Source organism: Chelonia mydas, chromosome 6 (genome assembly GCF_015237465.2).
Source record: "Chelonia mydas isolate rCheMyd1 chromosome 6, rCheMyd1.pri.v2, whole genome shotgun sequence".
Classification (NCBI taxonomy): Eukaryota; Metazoa; Chordata; order Testudines; family Cheloniidae; genus Chelonia; species Chelonia mydas.
The window spans coordinates 23783586-23796279 of NC_051246.2; the positions used below are offsets into that span (position 1 = coordinate 23783586).

Genomic DNA, 12694 nt, shown 5'->3' on the forward strand with positions numbered 1-12694 from the left:
GACAAAGCCTTAGGTGATAATGGGGTTCTTTGTTCCAATCTCTTCCCTTGGGAGCACGTGTGAAGGGGCTAAACCACAATTAGCCTGACCTTTAAAAGACAGATATGTGTAGAAACTAGGAATGAGATGTTTTGCCCTGTGCCTTTGGCATCAAAGGATGGGAATTATTTTATGGCCTTGTCTACAGCAGCAATTTTAGGGAAATCTCCTACCACTGGGATTAAGAGTGGGAGAGTGACAAGCCACTGTCCTTTTTACCATCATGTTATCTAGACCTGATCTGTGCAAGACAACATGGAGATAAAAATCCCTGCATCAAGACTACACTATTATTGTTATTGATCTCTTTATTTGTATTGTGGTAGCACCAATGTGCCCTGGTCCATGTGCTAGCACTCTCACCCTCCCAAATACCATTGTTAGGGGAAAGATAGGAGATCTCCCTAAAATTGTCAGTGTAGATGTACCCATCAGGCAGTCCCTGATCTTAAGATAAACTCATAATGGACTCTCTGATGTTTTATCACTGTTTGCTCACCTCTGTTGTGTACCGATACTGGCCTCATATAGTTATTTCATTGTCTAGTTTAAAGAAAAGGGTAAGGATTTAGTTGCACTGAGCTAGGGAGGTCTGAAAGAGCCCTGTGTAATCCACTCTTTGTATCACTGTGATGTGGGGTATGCTAAGTGGCTTAATTGCTCTGAGATTTGTGCATGCCCTCTGAAGCACTGATTTATAATCATTCTTGGGATCTTAAAAATGCTTTACAAAGAGTTGCAAGGGTTCTTACTCCCATTTCACAATTGGAGAAACTGAGGCATGGAGCCATGAAGGTCAACATTTTCTAAAGGGCCGCTGATTTTTGCCCCAAAACTGAAGGTATCTCAAATTATTGATGACTTCTGAAAATTTGGAGGCAGGTGACTTGTGCAAAATAACACGGCAAGTTAGTCAGCAAAAGACCCCAAGTCTCCTAATTCTGTGCGTCCGATTTCCTTTTCACTTACACTAGTGTAAATCAGGAGTAGCTCTGTTGACGTCAGCACTTGAGACTTGAGCCATTTGGTATGGGAGAGAAATAGATGAAGAAGTGTCTGTTGCTTGACCCCTTCGTGTGGCTTTGTTGTATTTTGGAATTTGAGAAGTTTTAACTGCTGGCCCTTATGGAGTAAGGCTTATTTTGAGAGTCTGATGTTCCTGTTCTTCACTTTCCTTGGGATAATTTTCCTGGGCTCCACTAAATCAACATCAGAATTACATCAGCTATTGCATTTTTAATTGGATTAGTCCACTGTCCCCTACCATAAAAAGAAAAGGAGGACTTGTGGCACCTTAGAGACTAACAAATTTATTTGAGCATAAGCTTTTGTGAGCTACAGCTCACTTCATCGGAAGCATGCAGTGGAAAATACAGTGGGGAGATTTTATATACACAGAGAACATGAAACAATGGGTGTTACCATACACACTGTAATGAGAGTGATCAGGTAAGGTGAGCTATTACCAGCAGGAGAGAAAAAGAACCTTTTGTAGTGATAATCAAGGTTGGCCATTTCCAGCAGTTGACAAGAATGTGTGAGGAATAGTGTGTGTGGGGGGAAATAAACATGGGAAATAGTTTTACTTTGTGTAATGACACATCCACTCCCAGGCTTTATTCAAGCCTAATGTAATGGTGTCCAGTTTGCAAATTAATTCCAATTCAGCAGTCTCTCATTGGAGTCTGTTTTTGAAGTTTATTTGTTGAAGAATTGTGACTTTTAGGTCTGTAATTGAGTGACCAGAGAGAGTGAAGTGTTCTCCAACTGGTTTTTGAATGTTTATAATTCCTGACATCTGATTTGTGTCCATTTATTCTTTTACGTAGAGACTCTCTGGTTTGGCCAATGTACATGGCAGAGGGGCATTGCTGGCACATGATGGCATATATCACATCTGTAGATGTGCAGGTGAACGAGTCTCTGACTGTGTGGCTGATGTGATTAGGCCCTATGATGGTGTCCCCTGAATAGATATGTGGACACAGTTGGCAACGGGCTTTGTTGCAAGGACAAGTTCCTGGGTTAGTGTTTTTGTTGTGTGGTTGCTGGGGAGTATTTGCTTCAGGCTGGGGGGCTGTCTGTAAGCAAGGACTGGCCTGTCTCCCAAGATCTGTGAGAGTGATGGGTCATCCTTCAGGTTAGGTTGTAGATCCCTGATGATGTGTTGGACAGGTTTCAGTTGGGGGCTGAAGGTGATGGCTAGTGGCGTTCTGTTGTTTTCTTTGTTAGGCCTGTCCAACTACTACAAGGACAATACAATACAAGGTAATACCAGGAGCTGGAGTGCCGATGTGAAGCGCAGTCAGGAAAGTAACAAATGCTTTCCTCATGGATTGTATTTTCTAAATGGACAAGCAACCTCATTCTCAATTACTGAGGGACAATCTCTACTCATTGATATATTTTGCTTTCCACAACCAAATCTCTGTACAACTTTTCATGAGTGATGTACCTGAGTATTTGTATTGTTAAATCTATCCACCTAAATTTGGGTTATTGCTGATTATATACTCTATGTATCGTATGACTTTTAAAAACCTAACTTTGTATTTGTAGATAATCTAAGCACTATACCCAGATGTACAGACACTCTTTTCCCAACCTATGTATTATATACTTTTTTTAATATTAGCTTTAATAAAATTTTATTGGACCAACTTCTGTTGGTGGAAGAGGGAGAAGCTTTGAGCTACACAGAGCTCTTATTCCAGTCTGGGAAAGGAACTCAGTGTATCACAGCTAACTACAAGATGGAACAGATTGTTCAACATAAATAATTAGCACATAGTTCAAGGGACCATTCAAGGTGAAGTGGCCTGTGAACACCTCTGCTGTCTATGTGTGACCTTGCAGACAGGTGTATCCTACAGGGGTGAGACAAGGAAAAGGAGTTAATTTCCTGTCCTGCATACCCTCCGCCCCCCATTGTTATCACTTTGTGCCTCTGTACTTACCCATCCATTCTTTATCTGGCTCTTCACACCAGCTCCAAAGAGTTAATGCTATAGGTTGATCTGGAATTAAGAAGAGAAGAAATCTTTGTTAGCAGGTAGGAACCATATTACCTCAGTGAAGTCAATTAGATCATGGAATGACCCGCCAAGTGAAACCCTACAATTGAAAGCCTCTTGGGGTATGGCTACACAGTAAAGAAAAACCTGTGGCTGCCCTGGATTTGAGCTTGCGGGGCTCGGGTTGTGGGGCTGTTTCATTACTGCGTAGACTTCTAGGCTCAGGCTGCTGCCCTCCCACCTCACAGGGTCCTACAACCTGGGTCCCAGCCTGAGCTGGGAAGTCAACATAGCAATGAAACAGCCCCACAGCCCAAGTCCTGTGAGCCTGAGTCATCTGGCACAGGCTAGCTACAAGTATCTAGTTGTTGTGTAGACATACCCTTGAGGAGGCAAATTCTCTGTCTACACGAGAAGTTTGCACTGATGTAGCTACTAACCTGGTCCAAATGCCTACGGTAGATGTGCTGAACTGGTGCAATTTACTCTGGTAAGTTACAGGGAAGTAAGGGGGCTGGGGCATGAAGTGACTGAGCTGTGATAATTGAGAACAGCTGGGTTGCCCTATTGGAGAAGGCAATTAGTCTGTCTGCTCCGGTTACTTCAGAAAAGATGACTCTTCTCCCCATAATGTACTTGGCCTGTTCGTGGCCTGCAGGTTTGTCAGGGTAACTCTTGAGGGAAGAGGTGATGAAACTTCCTTTTCAGATCCAGGACATCTCATTTAATTAATGAAGGAACGTTGTCTCTTGTACTTGTGGGAGTAGGAAAGGGTGTATTTCATGATTCCCTGTATTTTCTGACTTTAGAGAAGACGCTACTACACCGATGGGAGAGCTTCTCCTGTCGGCAGACTTAGCTACTGTCTCTTGGGGTGTGGATTATGTCAACAGGAAAAGTTCTCCCCTTGACATAACCCTCCAGATAGACAGTGCTAAGTTGGTATAACTACATTGCTCAGGGATGGGGATTTTTCACACCCCTAAGCAACGTAGTTATGCTGATATAGGTCTATAGCATAGACCTGACCTAAGATCTTGCCTTTGTCATCACAGCCATCAGTGGGCAGCCACTGGTATAGTTGCACCAGTGTAAGCCCCTAGTGTAGACAGGCAAAGAAGCTGAATGGTATGGCCACCCTTACTTCTGCGCTGCTGCTGGCGGCGGTGCTGCTTTCAGAGCTGGGCACCTGGAAAGCGGTGGCTGCTGGCAAGGAGCCCAGAGGTACTGGGGTTATGAACTGCCAAGCCTTGAGGTGCTGGGGCTCAGCCCCAGCTAGCCCAGCACAAATTAAGCCCTGCTTACTGGATCTTAAGTTTGTGCGATAGCATCGGTTACAATGGAGCTATGAACCCACCCATTTTTTCATTAGTGATGGAAACGGAGCCAAAAAATGAATGTGAACCGGAGGAAATGTTGCAAAGTTGACAGTAAAAACTGAGCTTTTAAACCAAACTGGACAGTGGATTTTCTTTTTATTATGCCACTTCATTTAAACACAAAACCATTGTGTTTCATCTGCCAGACCACTGTATCCATCTTTAAGGTCATCAGTGTGAGGTACAACTTTGAATCAAAGTACAGTAACTTCAATGCAGCCTATCCTCCTGGCAGTGTTGCACAATGTGACAAAATTGAAAATCGTACGTCTTCACATAATATTCAAATGTCATTCTCACAACATCAGCGGTTATACAGGAATTGGGAACCATGTGAATGAAGCAAGCTTCCCTGTCTGAGTCCATGGCAGTGCGAAGACGAGGTAATATATGAGGATTGTTTGTCAGCACTGCTTTCCGATTTAAAAAACGCCAAACACATGTCTCTTGCAATGGACAAATCAAGCAATTTAAATAACTCTGCCCAGCTATCGCTGTTTGTTAGTTTATGATGGTGAAATTTTTAAGGAAGAATTTTTGTGCTTAATTCCATTAGAAACCTACACCATGGGAGAGATCATTTTTGAAATGGTAAAAGGCTTGCTTGTTACAGACAGAGGTCCCTCCATGACAGGGAAAGAGAAGGACTTTGCTTCATGTTTGGCAGTGATACATCCTTCATTAAATACACTTCATTGCATCATTCACCAGACTGTCCTGTGCAATAAGTTCTCTGGGGACTTGAAAAAAAACAATAGGTGTTGTGATGAGATTAGTGAACTGCATACACTCAACTTCCAGCTTGCAGCATCGTCTTTTTAAAGCTCTTTTATAAGATGTGTCAGTGGAATACAGTGACCTGTTGCAGCACAAGGATGGCTGGTAAAGTAGGGGGCACGTGTTAGAGAGGTTTTGTGCGCTTCAAAAAGAAATAATAGAATTTCTTTCAGACCACAAGACCAACAAGGCTTGTGAGTTCCTGAAATTTATGAATGATGTCACCCCCCAATGTCATAGGTAGCTTTTCTGTGTGATATTACTGGTCACTTGAATTCCCTCAACCTGCAGCTTCAAGGCCATGCAAGCAGTGCTGAGGATCTGTTTGAAAAAGTGTGAGCCTTTCAGAGGAATCTTGACATCTTTCAGAAAGATGTAACAGGACAGATGTTGTACTTTCCCACATTGCGTGTTGTTGATACAGATAAAGCTTGATGAAAGCGATGCAAGAATTCCTAAACAATCTGATCGAAAATTTAAAAATGCTATTTAAGAGTTTTAAAATTCCAAAGGATTTGCTTTGATTTGTTCATGATCCGTTTGTTGTCTCTTCTGCTGATGGACCGTGCCCTTCTGAAGCAAAGAACAGTCTTGACTCAATTGATGAAAGTGCCTTTCAATTAGAAATTGTAAGGCCCCAGAGCTCAGATGCCTTGAAGGCAAATTTCAGAGAAGTGGGACTTTGTGATTTCTGGACTCAGTGCGCTGACCAATTTCAGAATAGCCAGAATCTAGCCATCTATCTTTTAACGAGGTTCAGATCAACGTAGCTCTGCAAATCTGGGTTTTCTACCATGAACATTATAAAACAGCAACACCAGTCTGCAACTGCCTGACAGATGAGAATCTTCACCAGTGCATGTGCCTTGCCCTCACCCCCTATAAATCACTCTTCACAAAGCTTGCCAGAGATCGTCAATGTCACCTCTCCCATTAGAGATTGCCACAAACAGAGGTCATATTGTTGATTTATAAACTTTGTTAAAAGATAGAAACACTAATACTTATGTTGTAATCAAGGTCTTTATTTATTGGCAGCTGAAGTGGGTTTTTTTTTAATAATTATTTTGTCAGCCTTCTGCGCAAATGGCCCGCCTCTTGTCATAACATTCTCAAATTGGCCCGCGGGTAGATCTAATTGAGTATCGCTGTGCTAGATTGTAGTGGTCCCTTCTGACCTTATAACCTATGGATCTAGAGCAGCGTTACCATAATAGAAGCAACAGAGTGTAGAGAAAATAATAAGGGGGAGAAGCTCTCGGTAGGTATATGGATGGCTTGCAGGTTACTTTAGCTTGTTGCGTGGCAGAGATTTGGCTTAGAACGGCTCTTGATTGGTTCACATGTCACAGACAGATCTCTGTGAAGTCACTGATTTCTCCCCTGTTGAACAACTTCCCTACCACAGTCTCTCTTCTGAGCTCTGCATGGAGGCCCTCTTCTCCACCTGTCTGCTCCACAATGATCTGCTGAAAGGTTTTTCCACATTTACTGTGCTTCTTGAGGTTTTATGAGCATGATTGTGGGAGGCATAGGAGTGGGTGACAGGAGACCGGGTTCCTAATTCCATCTGTGCTGGAGACTTGCTGAGTGTCTTGGAGAAATCATTGTCAGCTATGTTTTTAAGCTCAGCCACTGATTTTTGGGTGCCTTAATTTCTGGGTGTCCATCTCAAAGCACTCTGTGCCCAAGTTACAGAGCTGCTCTGCACCCACAGGTCCTGTTGGTGGCAGTTGGAGTTGTGGGTTCTCAACACTTGGCAAAATTGGGATGAAAGTGTCTCAAGTTGGACATCCAAAAACGGAGGTATTCGAAATCAGTGGCCTTAATCTCTGTGCCTCAATTTCCCCATTTGTAAAACAGTGATAAGTATGCTTAATCACCTCTGTGAAGTGCTTGGAGATCCTTGGATGGAAGGCACTATGTAAGTGCTAAGTATTAACATAGTCATTACTAATGCAAACTCCCTTAGGGAAACAGATTATAGAATGTAACAGGGTTGTATGGAAATGTAGTGGAGTTCTGTAGCAATTACTGTATTCCAAAATAAACTATAGCAGTGAAGAGAAAATGGTAACTTTTCTGTAGGGTTGGTTTGGTTTTTGTTTTGTTTTGTTTTTTGTTTTTTACATTATCCTATAGCGGGGATACAATTAAATGGCACCGGATGGCCCAAAAGTCTATAGAAAAATTAGTAATTGTGATTACATTCTGTAAGATTTTTTTTCCCTAAGGGCTGCATCTGAATACAGCTTGACTAGCTCAGGCTGGATTGTAAATGTTCCCAATACAAGTAGATGGAACTGCGCAGGTGCCTGCCCCACACAGTTATGTCCCTATAACTCACCAGCTGCCAGCTCCTGCTCCTCTGTGGGCTTTGTGATCATAATCATACTGGCTGCATGTCTCTGTCCCTGGGGCCTACTTAGGTCTCTGTTGATGTCACCATAGTAACCGTGCTAAAGGGAGGGGCAGACCACTGAGACCTGTTGCTGACAGGCAGAGTAGCAGGAAAGAGCCATGTTTGGAGAGTGTAAAGCAAAGTCAGTCTAGGTCAGATGGGGCAGGCGTGGGTGATCCGCTTTCACTGTGTGCAGGAGAGAGATCAGTGGAGGAACTAGTCCTGGGAGTGGCAAGGTGACTGGACTGGACCCAGGTTTCTCTTTCAGCTGAAGGTGATGGGGTGGGTTAACCCAGTGGCTGCTGTTATGCCAGCTTTGTAGCAGCACATGCCAAGGGAGCTGGCATCCATGTCCATAATATCTGGAGTCGCAGCCATCTCATAGTACACTGCAGTGGGACATTGTGACATGGCTGCATTGGCTCCTGATATCACAGGCTAAACATGATGATGGCTAAACAAACCTGGGGAGGGAAAGAACTTAATAGGCCTCGGAATAACATCATAAACAGACAAAATCTCTATCTTCCAGAAAAATCCAGCAGGCCCTGGAACTGGCAGACTCAGATAAGCTGGCAGGAGAAAAGGGATGCAGGAGAAAGACCGTAAGTACTGAATGCTGCATGCAGAGTGTTACACTTGTGTTGCTGGTTCTCTCTTATTTTTTATCTCATGCCGATCGTCTCATAACAGAAAGCTCCTATCCTGGGTCACTTCCTCTCACAACCCCCCGCCCCCCCGGTACCTTCCACAGGGCAGTCTGTCTATTCTGGTAGACCATAGTGAGAGAACTACCGTGTCCACCTTGGACCTTTGAAAATGTTGGCACTACTGGCCGTCTTCAGTTAAAGGAGCAGATTTACCCAGGACTGGACAAAATCCAGGAAGCATTTATTTTCTGGGAGTCAGAATTCACGTCTGTCTCACCCAGGTAACACTCTGGCAATGAGACTTTGCAAGGTCCTTTCACTTAAAAATACAGAGGGAGGTGGGTGATGCTTCCTAATTCATGGTTGGTTACGACAGCGACTGGGGCGTGCAGCTCTGAGATCAGTGGCTCCAAAGCCGGACAAACAATTTCTATTTAATGGATGGATCTTAAGTGCTCAGGCTTCAGTTTATTTTCATTTATTTTAGGACAACGGTTTTCAGAACCTTTTATTTTTTGCAGCTCTCTTCCTTTGTTTAGGTGAAGCCGTCTACATGTTATTAATAGACATGGGAAATCATAGGCATGGGCACAAACCAAAACCCCCGATCCAAACATCTCTTCCAAACTTTCAAGGATTTATTTCCAAGGTTGGAGGCTGTCTTAGGGCTTGTCTACACAGGGACATTTACAGGCATTATGAATCCAGTATAATTATACAGTGGCCTCTTTCCACCACTCTGGCAGTGTAAAGGGGTATTAGTGTAACTGAGAATCAGGCTTTCCTAAAGTCACATAGGATAGGAAGCCTGTGTTGCAGCCAGGAATTGTACCCAGTGCTCTGAGTCCTAATCCAGTGATAAACCCTTCCAGAAGTTTGGGTCCATGCAAATTATAATGTCAACATACAAGCAGATTGGCTACATCACCAGTCAGAGATGCAAAGGGGAGGCTGTGCTATTCCATAAGAGAGACTAGTCAGCTTTGAAGGGGAGGAAAATAATCGCTTGGCTTTTTCCTCTTGCATCCTTCATCCAAGGGATCTGGGCTGGGTTCCCAGGCCAGACCCAGGTGTTAGCTGGGTCTGGAAAGCAAATGCATCAGGCTGATAAATCAGCAGAGCCGTTATAAATTAGAATCAATTTGGCAGACTGGGGGAGTTTTTCCAACTCTAAAAATGAGGAGGGAAAGACCGTTCATCTCCGATGGAGGAGAAGAGGCTGAAAAGAAAGGAGAATTCCCTTTGTTAAATGTGGTCCCTGCAAGCCCTTGGTTATACCCCCTGCCAGGTCTCAGAACTGAAAGGCAGAGAAAAGGGCTTGTTGACCCAATGTTAACCTTCAACTGTCAGCCATTCAGTTTGCTGATCCTCACACCCCTCTCCTTAATCCCAAAGGGAGAAGGTACAAAGCCTACCCAGAGACTGTGCCATCTAATTAACATTAGGCTTGGGCAAGATTTTATCCTTCTTTGTGTTTGCAGCAACTGAAATTTAAATGGTGCTTTCGCTTGCTCGTGTTCTAGCCTGGGCTGTCACTGGCCTTCATTATGTCCTAGCCAGTATATCTAATTCCTAGCCAATAACACATACAAAATGTAATGCTACTGAGCTGTATATCTGTCAGATTATTTAGTAGCAAAATAAAAGCCAAGTGTTGGTCATTGGGGGGAGGGATGAGGTAGGGGGAGAGAAGGGTAGATCTTATAGGAATGAAAGCTGGAAAAGACCTTTGAGGCTGTATGCTCCATCTTTTGGCCAAAACAGGATCCCCACGATGATGTAGATGAGAGATGGACTGATAGGGCCTGATTTCCAGAGGTGCTGGACAGCTGCAATTCCCACTGACTTCAGTTGGAGTTATGGATCCTGAGCAGCTTTACAAATGAGGCCATAGTACCTGACTGGCCATTGGTGGTCTCACTAAAGGCTGACCTAGAAGGAGGGAAGGAAATTTAGTCAAAGTTCCCCCAAGCCAATGGCTCATTGGGCTGATGCAGGTTAAGGCACGTCAATTTCACAGCCAGCGGTCCACAGAGGCCTGATGTGGCCAGCATCACATTTGACTGCCTTTGACTGCCCTAACTTGATGGAGCAAGTACCTATTTTGCAGCTGGGTGAACTGAAGGTGGCCTTTCAGCCTGAGATTGACTCCAACTCATGCCCTTCAGGATGGTAGCTGAGTGCTTTAACCACTCAGCCAGTAGAAATGAAGTGGGAGGAGAGGGAGACAAGGGAAGACAGTGGGAGGAGAGGGAGACAAGACGCTGGCCTCTCTATAGCTTTTTGGTGTCTAGGAAGCAAATTCTGCTCTCATTTATGCTGGGTACATGTACGCCTTAGTGACATGGGATCAGCCGAGGGTGAACTTGGCCCTAGGAATGGAGTGCTCTTATAAGTCACTTTATAGTGGAGTTAAAGCTGCGGCCACATAACTCCGCCTTGTGATCACTGTACCCTTCCCCACTAGAGCTAGTGAGCTTTAATTCTTGGCAGGGAGACTGGATGCCCCAGGAGCTTGGTAATTGGTTATAGACTATTTTACCTCTCAGCTGGAGATTCAAGAACTCGTAGCGACTAAAAGTTGATTCGATCTGATGACCACTGAATGGCATGAAATGAGCTTGACGCTGTTGGTTTGGTTCCCAGTGGACAAGTGTCCACCTTCCCCAAAGGAGCATTACATGGCCTCCTTGTTGGTAAACACAGAAGAAGAAGACTGAATGAGCATGAAGACTGAACACTCCTTTGGCCGTAGGGGTGGTCCCTGTCTGCCAGGTGTGGTGGGACAGTATGAGGAGAATCTTATTCTGCCGTTTCCCATGCTATTCTGGCTCTGAGGATGAACCATGTGCATTGTATCGTAACATCTAGTTAAGGAGGCTGTTACGCCCCCTCGACACACACTAACAGTTTAGTGATGACAGGATCATGTGCCTGGATCATTGTGATCCCAGCGTCATGCAGGATCAAAGACACTAGAATGCGGCTTTCTAACACTCTCGCGTCAGAACAATCATCACATAGAGAAATGGGCCTGCACCAGAAACCCATGTATAGATACTCCCTCCTCCACTGCAGAACTTTGGGGAAGTTCTAATCCAGGTCTCTCTAATGGGTCTGAATGAAAACCTGTAATCTGTTTGGATTCAGACCCACACTTTGCCTCTCTTGCCCATCTTTACTTTTGGGTAAGTTGTTTTCGATTAGCTACATGCAACTAACTATCTTTTGATGCCATGGGGAAGGGTTGTATTCGGGGCACTGACAACTGTGGTCAGTCGGTCAGATTACCGGCCTTGTAGCCTTCCCCTCTGCCCAGCCTCTCTGTTTCACAGTCTCTAGCTGTGCCAGCTTTCCTGATCCTGTTTGCTTAAGTAATTGGCACTGCATACCGTGGGTAATCGGCTTATTTTTTTCTCTTCATAATTTGTATACAGTTCTCCCTTTCTCTTCTAAAGAGATAATGATGTTGCCTGTTTTTGTGAGCTGTCTAGGTATTTTGCCATGTCCTGACTGCAGTAACACACTCTTCCCATCATTAAATCCATTTTGTTTTTCTCTATAGACATTCCACTGCAAACACTAGAGAACTGACTCTAGAGCCCAATCCTGCCTTGACTGGGAGTTGAGGGGAATAGACTAGATGACATAACAGGTCCTTTCCTTTTCAGTTTTTATTTTACCGTGGGTGGATATTTAAAAGATAGGGGGGAAAACCCCAACATAATAACACATTCTTTCCTGGTTTATTCCTTTTCATTATACTAGAGGAGGGGGGACCCATTCTGGAAAGTTTGGATCTAGTTTCAAACTTCCCTGAAGTTTGAAGCTATTTGGGCTACTAAAGAGCTAGGGGCCAGCTGCGATATTTGGATTTTGAACGTTGCCAAAGCTAACATTTTAGTTTGAACTCCTCTCCAGGTAAAATTCCTCTTTTATTTATTTTTCATTAAAATCTTGGCATCTTCCTCTTGCCCAGCTGTAAATCTGCTCTTACCTCTCCACTCTAATCCTTTCCTTGGCTGCTAACATTATCACCCTCCTTGTTTCAGGGCCTGGCTTCCTACTGTTAGATCTCCTTATTGGATTTTTACCCTCCAATCTATTTAGTCTCCTCTGTGTGCTCAATATAGCCCTTTAACCCTTCAACACCCTTTCATCTCTGCTTCCCAACCTAGTTACCCTCCTGTGCCCTCCTCAACACATGCCTACAGCTCCAATTTGGATTTCTCCAAACAGTGTCTTTCAAGTTCCCTCCCTTCTCTCCAAATAATCATGCTTAGGTTTGATCTTGTTTTGCATGGCTCCTTTTTGTAAGCTGTCCAGAGAAGACTTCTGAACCTGTATCACCGTCTCTAATCTCATTTTCTTTGTACACGATGGCTGATTTATTGTAATCTCTTTTTCTATTTTTGGATGGTGCAGCATGACAAA

General features: G+C 43.9%; 2 protein-coding genes across 2 annotated transcripts in view; one reads left to right on the forward strand and one right to left on the reverse strand.

Moving 5' to 3' along the window:
• Positions 1-12694, reverse strand: part of LMNTD2 (lamin tail domain containing 2) — a 104497-nt gene that overhangs the window by 54795 nt on the left and 37008 nt on the right. The gene's annotated exons all lie outside the window — the stretch shown is intronic.
• The window catches only part of RASSF7 (Ras association domain family member 7), a 123421-nt gene continuing 118430 nt past the window's right edge, over positions 7704-12694 (forward strand). Inside the window, exons 1-2 of the mRNA XM_043549032.1 lie at positions 7704-7846; positions 8143-8215. The gene's annotated coding sequence lies outside the window, so the exon portion shown is untranslated. The remainder of the gene's footprint in view (positions 7847-8142; positions 8216-12694) is intronic.